We start from the raw sequence: 10,570 nt of genomic DNA on the forward strand, positions 1-10,570 counted from the left end.
GAATATCATTGAAATGAAGCAGGAATTTCAGTGAAGATAAGCATTTTAGACAAGCCCAGTAGTGTTAGGTTTTGCACTATTAACACTAAGGTAGCTCCTGTCTGATGATTCAGAAACCCAATGGACGGTTAACTGTGTGTTAATTTTGACTTGATGGAAGTGTTCAATAACTAATAAACTTGTCATATTGTCTGGAAGCAACTGATTTAAATGCTCAGCTCTATTACTAATTTCTCGAACATCAGAACTGGATGGATTTTTTTTTTAAAAAAAATCTTTATACCTACTAGAATTTCCGGCACATAATAGCCACTTAGTAAAGTTAATGAAGCATCTCCTATCATTTCCATACACTGTTTCCCTTGTCCAATATCACTTTAACAAGACTGACATATAAAGGGGGGAGAAATAAGTCACATATCATGTACAAAGTAAGAAACATGAATATCTCAGAGAAGCTTAAAAACTTTTTATAAAACTAAGTATATAATCACTTCTATGGATGAGAACAATAAATCTTCTGTGATTCTCCATTTCTGTTACCTCTCAAAGCCTGGTCATCCTCTTCTATTGTCCCTGGTAATTTAGTCCAGGTCTTAAACTTTTATATCCTCACAAGAAATTAAGCCACTATGCTAAGAAAACCCTTTTGTAGAGTAATTTAGTTTCATTATTCAAATGTGCCTTTTAAAATCTCATCTCCTCCCACTCCAAGCAGCTTATGAAAATATCCTCTCAATACCATAATAAAGTACACGTCCTTTTCTGCCCAGTGATGCTTCAGAACCTCTCATAGATCAGCATTCTGAGCTGCTCCTTGACTGGACAGTTGCTTAAGCCAATTTAGCTCCTTCCTCTTATCTAGGACCAGTGGAATCAGAACAGGATTAAGGGTAAAGTCAAGCTGACAGCAGTATGAGACACCAATCTTCAGGTGCTAAAATCATAAAATCATTTCACTGGAATAAAGGGTCAAATTTTAAATTCTCCTTCTAGTGTAGGCATACAATATCCTCAAGCAAACATTCCTGCTGCAAACACACTACTGACCATTTTCCTAATGCACATTTGCAGTTGTACTTAGACAAAAATTCTTTTCTCAGTCCTTTGAAATTTCAAAGACTGAATGATGCAAGTTTATTGGTAATTGATTTTAATGCCAATAAAAATAAATATGCAATTTATTTCAGGTGTTGGGTTTTGTTTTTTTGTTTTTGTCTTTGTTTTGGTTTGTTTGGTTTTGCCTCCTAATAAGTTATCTGGCTTGGCATATTAAAAAAAACTCTGAAGATAGAACAGCAACCATATTTTAATAATTCTATTTAATTTGAGATTAAATTATTTGCCCTAGCAGCAAAACTGGAATTTAAATGCAGGCAACATGGCTCAGAGTATTTTCTCTTTCTCTACCTTACCCAAAATATATTAACTCTACTTTTGCAAGCAGAAGTAAATTATTGGCTAACTTTTCTTTGTCTGATTTATTCAATAATCAGTGTTGGGTACCATAAATTGATCTCAACCATAGTAATCCCACGTGACAGACTAGAAATGCAACGTGGGGGTTCCAAGGCTATCCCAGAAGCAGATCACCCACCAGGTCTTTCTCCTTCAGAGGCATGAAGTGGGTTTGAACTCCAGACTTTTGGTTAATATCTGAGTGCTTAACCATTGTACAACCAATTTCTCTGCACTCCCCCTACAGAGATGCTAAGCAACTGTTTAAAGAACATTATTTTTAAGTGATGCCAAATTACTAGGTTTCATGTGACAGATTCATCTTTCCCATCTAGTCAAAAGCGGTAAGTTGCGCTGTGATTCCCAATTCTCGAGTTTTTTGAATGAACCTTTTGACATATAACTTGGAAGGTCCTGCTTCAAGATGGGAATTCTACTTCCTGGTCCGTGACTTCGGGCCAGACCACATGACCTGCTTTGGCAAATGGGATATTAACAAGCTCTCTTATGCTCTGCTGTATGTCCTGAGTAGTCCACCAGGCCAGTTGAGGCTCGCCAAAATTCCAGATTTACAAACAAAAGAGAATTAGTGATTTTTCAGAGTGGTTTTTAACAAGCATCGTGGCAACAAAAATTAGTTGATATACCCTGTAAAAGACTTACATACTCCTACTTCTACACTCAGCATCTGTTCCAAGCCTGAAAAGTACTCAGGAATGTTTAGCCATAAACATCCTGATAGCAAAATCTTCTTTTTGTTCTTTGAGACTGAATATATTCTATGGTTTTTTAAAAAAATTGTTCAGTTTCTTCATTGTGAACAACTGGAGAGGGGTGAGGGAAATAAAGAAGGAAATTTTCAGGAGGAATAGTTTTAGGAATAATTTTCTGCTGTGTAATATCTGGCATTCGTACTATACAGCACACAGGAGTAACTATATAGAAAAATGTGATATAACATAGGAGAGGCCAGAGAGTATTATAATAAGTGAACAAACTCAAGCTTATAAGGACAAATATTGCATAAGACCAAGATTATAAAAACAGAAGGAAAACTAGTAAGATGTGTACGAATATCCAAAGAGATAAGAGGAGGAGACAGGGTAGGGGGAGTGCCAGGGTAAGGATGGGGGGAAATCACAGGGTCACAAAATTTGATGGGTGGAAGGAGGAAGTAAAGGAATTAGGAAAGACCCAGTGGGGATCTCTGAGAATACAAGGTAGTAGTGAGCATAGATCAATGATGATTAATTTTATAAGGGACATTTAGGGGAATGATCATATAAAATACAATGTGCATCAGAAAAAATAAAAGAAATAGAAGTGGCTAGTAGATTTTTTAAAATGGCACTCTTTATTGTTACTGGTATTAGAAAAAATGGGAAGACAAACAAAATTTTTTTTCACTTGTTTCCAAGGTTGTTATTATTGTTATGTGCCATCAAGTCAGAACTGACCCATAGATGGCCCTCCAGTAGGTTTTTGAAAGCAATATATTGTATCAAAGGAGAATGACCATTTTTCTTTCATGGAGCATCTGTGAGATTTGAACCATTTACATTTGTGTTGGCAATGCAATTCCCTACTACTAAACCACCAAAGCTCCCTAAACTGTGAAAAGGCATAGAAGATAAAGAAATTAGTAAGGGAAGGAAGGAAGGAAGGAAAGCCATGGAGGATTTAGAAGGATTCCCTGGAAGGGCTCTTGAACCAGAAAAGTTTCTATTTATACAGTGAGAAATTGAGGAAGTGTTCTTACCAATGTATTAGAAAGAAGATACAGTGGCTGGCATTATACCAAGGGAAATTCTGAAAGTATTTTCTTCCTTTTTTTTAAATTGTGATTTTTTTAATGGGAGTTTACAGAAATGTTGGATTTTCATTCATTCATTTTTGCAAAGCATTTTCTTATAGAAACAAATTTCTATGTTGTATTAGGCTCAAAATCAAGGATTCTGAAGCTTCTTCTGACATAATTCGGATATGTTGCAAAGTGGGACCAGTCCTTGGAAAGGGCCATCATGCTTGGATAGTGGAGAGATAGCACAAGAGAGGGAGACCCTCAATGAGTGAGATGGATTGATTCAGTGACTGGGGTAATGGGGGTAGGTGTGTCAGAGACAGTGCGATTGGCACAGGATAGAGCAGGGTTTAGAGCTGTTGTACATAGGTTCACTATAAGTCACAAGCGACTTGATGGCACATAACAACAACAATTAAACTTAAGAGGAATGTCCTTGGGAAAAGGACATCATACATGGAAAACCAAAAGGTCAGCAAAAGATATGAAGATCAGCAGGTGATGGACTCACACAGTGACAATATCAATGGACGTGAGAATGGCAGAGATTGTGAGGAAAGTGCAGGAAAGGGTACAATTTTGATGTGTTGTTCATAGAGTCATGATGAATAGTAGCTAACTTAATGACATGTAACAACAACAACATATTCATTTAGTTGTTGAACAATATTTCACTCATAATATCTACTACGCATTAGATGAGGGAGAAAGAGGTTCAACGGTAGGATTTTCCACTTGCATGTGGGAGGCTCAGGTTTGATACCTGACAAGGCATCTCAAGTGCAACCAGCACCCACCTATCTGTTAGTGGAAGGTATATATTATATATTAAACAGGCTTAAGCAGAGTTTAAAGACTAAGACATACTTGGGAAAAAGGCCTGCTGGTCTACTTCAAAGACTTGGTAAGGGAAAGCCTGCTGAATCACAATGGACTAATCTGCAACCATTAAAGTGGGTGACAGAAGATAGAGCAGTAGTTGTCCCATAGTGCACGAGCGACCCTGAATTGAGGATTTGTTCAAAAGCATCTAAGAACAATGTACTAGCTCTGTGTCGTGACAAATTGTAAAGACAAAGACTTGAAGCCTGCCTAAAAAACCTAAGCAACATTACTCTTACTTAGAAAATTAATGAAGGCCATTATTTCATTCAACTGACTTATAAATGGTCATTCAAAATATAATCTCTCTGTGAATCAGGCAATGTGTTACTCAATACACTTACCCACTGAGTACATTAAAGACTCAAGCAACTTGAGAGTTAAAGGAAATGCGTTGGCTAATTTTCGAAAGGAAACCACAATGAGATTATTGCATGGAAGGAGTAGGTCAAAACTGTAATATATGTGATTGATAAGTTTGTCTGAAATTTGTTTTGGGGTTTTTCCCCCAACAGCCTGGGACTGTATTACAACAAATACATCCACGGCTTTGATAGGTGCTAAGCTATAAAAGAGATAGTTTACTTCCTGCTTTTCTAGACATTTGATGGCAGTGCAGAAGAATACATCTGAACAATGGTCCATCCTCAATAAAATAATGTCTACATTGAGAACAACTTCCAGAAATATCTAGAGCATATTTTAGATTTTTTAAATGATACTTGACACTTACAGAAATGTGGAAAGCTAGCCTGAAAAGCCAGATAGAGAAAATCAGAAAAGATTTCCAAACGCCTAACAGCTTGTTGAACTGGGAGGATTCCACTGGGATAGAGTGAGAGACTTTACTGTCATGCTCATAAATCCTGTCGAAGGATAGAGCCTATCGTATTAGATCAAAGTATGAATTAATTGACTCTTTCCACATAACAGGATCTATTTCAAAGCTCACACACCAGTTTATGTGAAAATGAGAAGAGAACAGCAGAGTAAGGTATAAAGGATTTAAAAGAGGTAATAGTATTCATACCAGCTGGAGTAATAGCACATTAAACACAAGACAGTGTGTCTCAATTTAAAAATTGATGATAGTGGGAATGTCATGTTGAAGGGGTCAGAGAAGCAGTAAATGCACTTTTGAGAAAGAGATTAATAATGGCACTTGTGAAACATAAAAAAAGAGGAAATGGAAATGGCCTGTATATTGACCAAATTGTGGACCAAGGCTTTAAGAATCAGGCACAATACAAAGTTCTAAAGGTTTGTCATATTCCGTTAATACATTATTAAAATCATTGTATCTTTAATTATGTATCTTTCTTTGTTTCCTCATAAAAAACACACAAAATGACTGTAACTGATGACCAACAGTTGTGGCTGTTAAGTACCATGCAGTTGACTCACAACTCATGCTAACTGACTGTAGAATGGAGGAGAGGACATACAGGAAGTTAGAAAAACCTCTCTTCGGCAAAAGACTGTCATAAATATAAACCCAGGGAAAAACACCAGAAGGTCACCTGCCATGACATGACAGCATTTTCAAGGACCCAGGAAAATGTGTGTGTGTGTGTGTGTGTGTGTGTGTGTGTGTGTGTGTGATATTTCACCGTGAAGCAGCTACACTTCCAGAACTTCTTTAGAATTCAGATGAGATTCTGTGCTTGGTGTCCTCAAACGTGATTAACATCCATTTAAATCACTTTTGAGGACACTAAGTTCTGCATGAGCCCACTCCAGAGTTATGAAGGCAAAGTCATCTTCCATATTAAGTGCAAATAATCATTTGGCTTCTAAGTAGACCTCAGTCCCACCGTGCTATGAAATTCATTTGGATGTTTCCATTCATTTTTTTTCAATAAATAAAAATTGAGTGCAATAACTTGTCAACTAGTTTACAGTTTTTTATGAAGATCGTAAAAAGTCCCCTAATTAAAATAATAATAACAATCTCCACTCTGTGTCATAAGATTTATAACAACATAATCATCAAGGCCAAAAATAGACCATGAAATAAAGCATAGTAAATGAAATCCCTGTAAAGTCTGATGTTGCCTGTATTTGTTATTCTAAAAGTAGCCTTAGGAATAGCAGCATTAATTATTGAACTGAAGATAGATGAATACTATCTTCAAGGTATTCAAAAGCACTCGGGAAGCAGTGTCTCAATCCAGAATCCCTTCTGAGCACTAGCTTTCCAAGGGGCCTTTACTGTCCCTGAAGCACCACGTGATACCAACAAAGTCCCTCTTTTTTTAACCAGAGACTTGACTTGAAAGAGAATACCAAAATATCACCTGCTGTCTAAGTTTATTTACCAGTGTAGTTATTAAGTCTGTAACTTATCCCCCATAAACTATCTTTGTATTTCAAGGAGCTAAACACAGAGAAATAGCAACTCTTTCTTAAACACATTACTGAAAAATTCCTTTTGTCCATTTCCCAGCAAATCAGCACTTATGCAGAGTTTGTTTTGTGTGGAAGGCTCCAAAAAACATGCTAGTCAGAAATGAAGCAGATACTGCTGTCATTTTCTCAGTGACACAAGTGGAACTTCAAAACACATTGTTATGTCCCTCTTCTTAAGAAGGTGTGCTTGAAGAGTTCAGAAGAAAGATTACAGAATTCCATTCTATGAGACTAAATCTATATGCACACAAAGGAAACAGGATTGAAATGTAAGAAAAATGACTAGGATTAGACATTATAATAGAGATTAAAGCTGGAAAACCTATAAAAAAATTGAAGAAAAATAAGAGTAATAAATAACTTCTGAGTTGAAACAAAACCTTTCAAATACTCAGTCTGTGTTTTAATTTTAGCATATTTCTTCATTGTTGCAGCTGCAACTTGCAATGAATTTGTTTCACAAATGAAACTATTTTATTAGCAAAAGAAAGACCTTCAACAAGATAGATTGACACCATGCTACAACAATGAATTTAACTGCAGCCGAGATTGTGAGGATGGTGCAAGATTAGGGAGGCTTTTGGGTCAGTTCGTTTTACTTTTTATTAAATAGGAAAATTAGTGTCAGCACCAAATTCAGCCTTCAACTCACTGCCAGCAAGTTAGAGAAGACTCAAAGATGACTTCCAAGGCTGTAAACCTGAAGGGAGGAAATGGCCCCTCTTTGTCTCAGAGAGAAGTCAGGAGATCAACACAGATCCCTGATTATTATTTTTTTTTTTTCGTCAACTAGCATGAAGTAGCAGACTACCACTCAATAAACTGTGAATTTGAACTTCATCATTCATAGCATCCTGTTATGCTTCTCTTTCCTCTCACTGATATCCCTTTTAACTTCCTTTAATAATAATTTAAAAAACCCCTTCATGTTCTTTCTTCATTTGGCTTTCACAATTAATATAAATTATTGAAAGTGAATTAAAACAGCATTGCCCAAAATATGCTCAAGAGAACATTAGATTCTTGGGATATTAATGGAAATAACATGAAAAAAACAGCTTCCATAATCAAATATATTTTAAGAAATGTGTTAAACATATTTCTTTCAAAGCTGTTTGGAGTTTTAATATGCTAATGTGCATCATGATTCATGGGGAGAGAGCTACAGTAAAAAACATTGCCCAAATCATTTGGACATAGAAATCTTTTTTTCATGGAAAAACTTGGGATGATTTGGAGTTCTATGGAAGAGACTCAGAAATCACAGAGGAAGAGAATACGTTAGTACTCTAATGTGTCTTTACCATTTTCTCTGACTGGTGGTAACTTAGTGTCAAGGAGTTGTGCTACCAACCTAAGGGATGTGTTTTGAATTCACCAGCTGCTTCAAGACACAAAGATAAACACGACTCCTGTGAGATTTACTGCCACTGAAAAGTCAGCTATGAATCAGTTCTATCCCAACGGTGCGTAATAGCAAACAACAACATGATTTGTGGCATAGTTTATTAAGTGTCCTGCTGCTAACCTAAAAATTGATAATTCAAATCCACCAGCTCTTTGTTGGGATAAAGGCAGACAATCTGCTCCTGAAAAGATTTAAAGCTTCAGAAACCCTATGAAGGGTTACTATAAATGGGAATAGTCTGGATAGCCATGTATTTTCAGTGGGTTATTTTTAGTCTGTTAAGTTAGGAGTCTCCAAGTTCTTAAACCCATTCTCCATACACGAGTTAAGTTAACCTTTAAGACTGAAGTAATAGATAAAGTGTGCAATACATAGGCCCAAAATACAACTGTTCTGAGTAGATGTGGTCTAAAATAAACAGACTATCCAGGCTTTAATTTTAAGTATATTGTTTGCATTTAGCTATAAACACACCTTGGTGATATCTTTCTGCATTAAAAATTAACTTCATCCAATATAATTTAATGAATTCATCCAATAATTATTTGTTTAATGCTTACAATATGCCAGGAACTTTGCAAGAAACTCAATAAATATTTGATAATATTATTAACAAGTATGATAATAATATTCAATGAGATAAACTCTTTTACAGGTACAATACAAACATTTTATAAAAAATGAAGCAGAGAATATCTTGCTAAATAAACATCCAATGCAAATTGACTATCAACTCTCAAAGAATTCAAATGAGATTTTTTTTCTTCTTCTTTTTCTTTTTTTTGTCTTATTTCCACAGTAAATAACAACCTCTCTGGTTGATACTTCTTTTCCCTTTTATATGGATTTGCAGTCTTTTGATAAGCTTTCTTCTTCTTAAGTAATGACTAAAAAATATTTTCTTCTTACCTAACAACTGAAATGTCCATTGAAATAATACTACTGGAGGCTAACTCTCCAGGAGAGAATTCCCCAGAAGAATATTTCACATTTGAAAAGGTGCCTAAGCTCATTTCATACCAGAAAAATAACTTACTCCATCCTGAAGGCAATGCATACAATATGAGCAAAGTGGTTCTAGAGCAGTGTTACCCTAAGTCCATTCACTAACAGTCATCCAGCACCAGTCAATAACTGCTTAATAATTAGGCTGAGGAAACTGATTCTGTCTCCACCTGTATCTAATTTACAATCTGAAAATTTTAATAACTTCCCTGTTCGCATACCAGGTGTTTTGATAAATATTGGGGGGGGTGAATAGTTCTTGGTTTTTAGTGTCTAAAGAAAAATAATCTTCTGAGGTACATTTGAAATAAAAATTGAATCAATGCAGAAAATACCAGCAGTAACAAAGTAAAAGAATATAGGTGAAGAATAGAAAAGGTGTGTCAAGTTGAACACTTAGGACTGTTATTATCATATAGATTGGCCTTAAGTCAGGTACAAAAAAATTGCCAAAGTAGAATACAATTTCCACCAGGAGGACAGAGAGATATGAAAGGGTGAAATTATCTAAAAGATTCAGATCTATTATATAGTTCTGTTGCTAAATCTACCCAACACTATTTGAGGTCTTTCATGCCAGGACTGTGATGAAGTACTTGATAAATTAAATGTTATGAAATTTCAAGTGCATCATTCTCATCCAACTGCATTGTTAAGATATTTTAATAAGTTATGCTTATGCTAGATATACAAAAACGTGTGGGTAACAGTCACACTGGAAGAACTGTTCCGGTAAACACATTTATTTGATTTTTATAACTGAAAAGACTCTTCTGAATCACTAATGCTTTGAACCAAAGAAGCATATTTCATCCATAGAACTCTATATTTTTTTAAAACATTATCATTAATCCTCCGAACAAACCTGTCACTGCAGGGAGGTCTAGGACTAGGTATTCTTCTTCCAATAAGGGGGGAAAATATATCCCGAACACAGGCAAGGTCTAGTGCCTGAGACTTAAATTTCAGAAAGCTCTCTAAAATTCTGGCGCTGGGTATAAAGTTTTCACATACTCAAGTCTTTTTAAGTGGAAGAAACCCCAGAAGACACTTTAACTTAGTTTTGAGAGAAAAGAAACTGTGCACCCAAGAGGGGTGTGATATAAATTCTCACACATGAGATTTGACCCATCTATTAAATCAAACCAAGAAGTATGGATTAAAATAGCCCCAACAGATGTTAGGAAGCATGAATTGGTAAGGTCCCTAAATACTTTTGCTAAGTCCTTAAATACTCATGTATGTTTTTCATTTGAACTTTTCCTTTCCCATTACTCATTTCTTAAAAATCAAGTCCCCATTAGATGTGAGGATATCAGTAGCAAGTCAAACACTCCAGCTGAAATATCTTTGATTAACTTTTGTTAAGATTGCCCAGCCTTTAAAAGTCTTACATTATTTGAAGGAGACTCATAGATGAGAAATAAGAAAACACACTGCCCAGAAATGTTGGTAAATATATTTCCTGGTAGTTTAGAAGCAACTAGCACAAAAGCAGTTGTGGACAAAACATTTGTAAAGTTTTCTTAGTAGTTTCATCTCTGTTTTACATACAGATAAACCAAATATGTGTGTGTGTATACACAGACATATATAAACCATATATA

Source organism: Elephantulus edwardii, unplaced genomic scaffold, assembly GCF_000299155.1.
Source record: "Elephantulus edwardii isolate Elephantulus edwardi_28Jun2011 unplaced genomic scaffold, EleEdw1.0 scaffold00311, whole genome shotgun sequence".
In the NCBI taxonomy this organism is placed as follows: domain Eukaryota; kingdom Metazoa; phylum Chordata; class Mammalia; order Macroscelidea; family Macroscelididae; genus Elephantulus; species Elephantulus edwardii.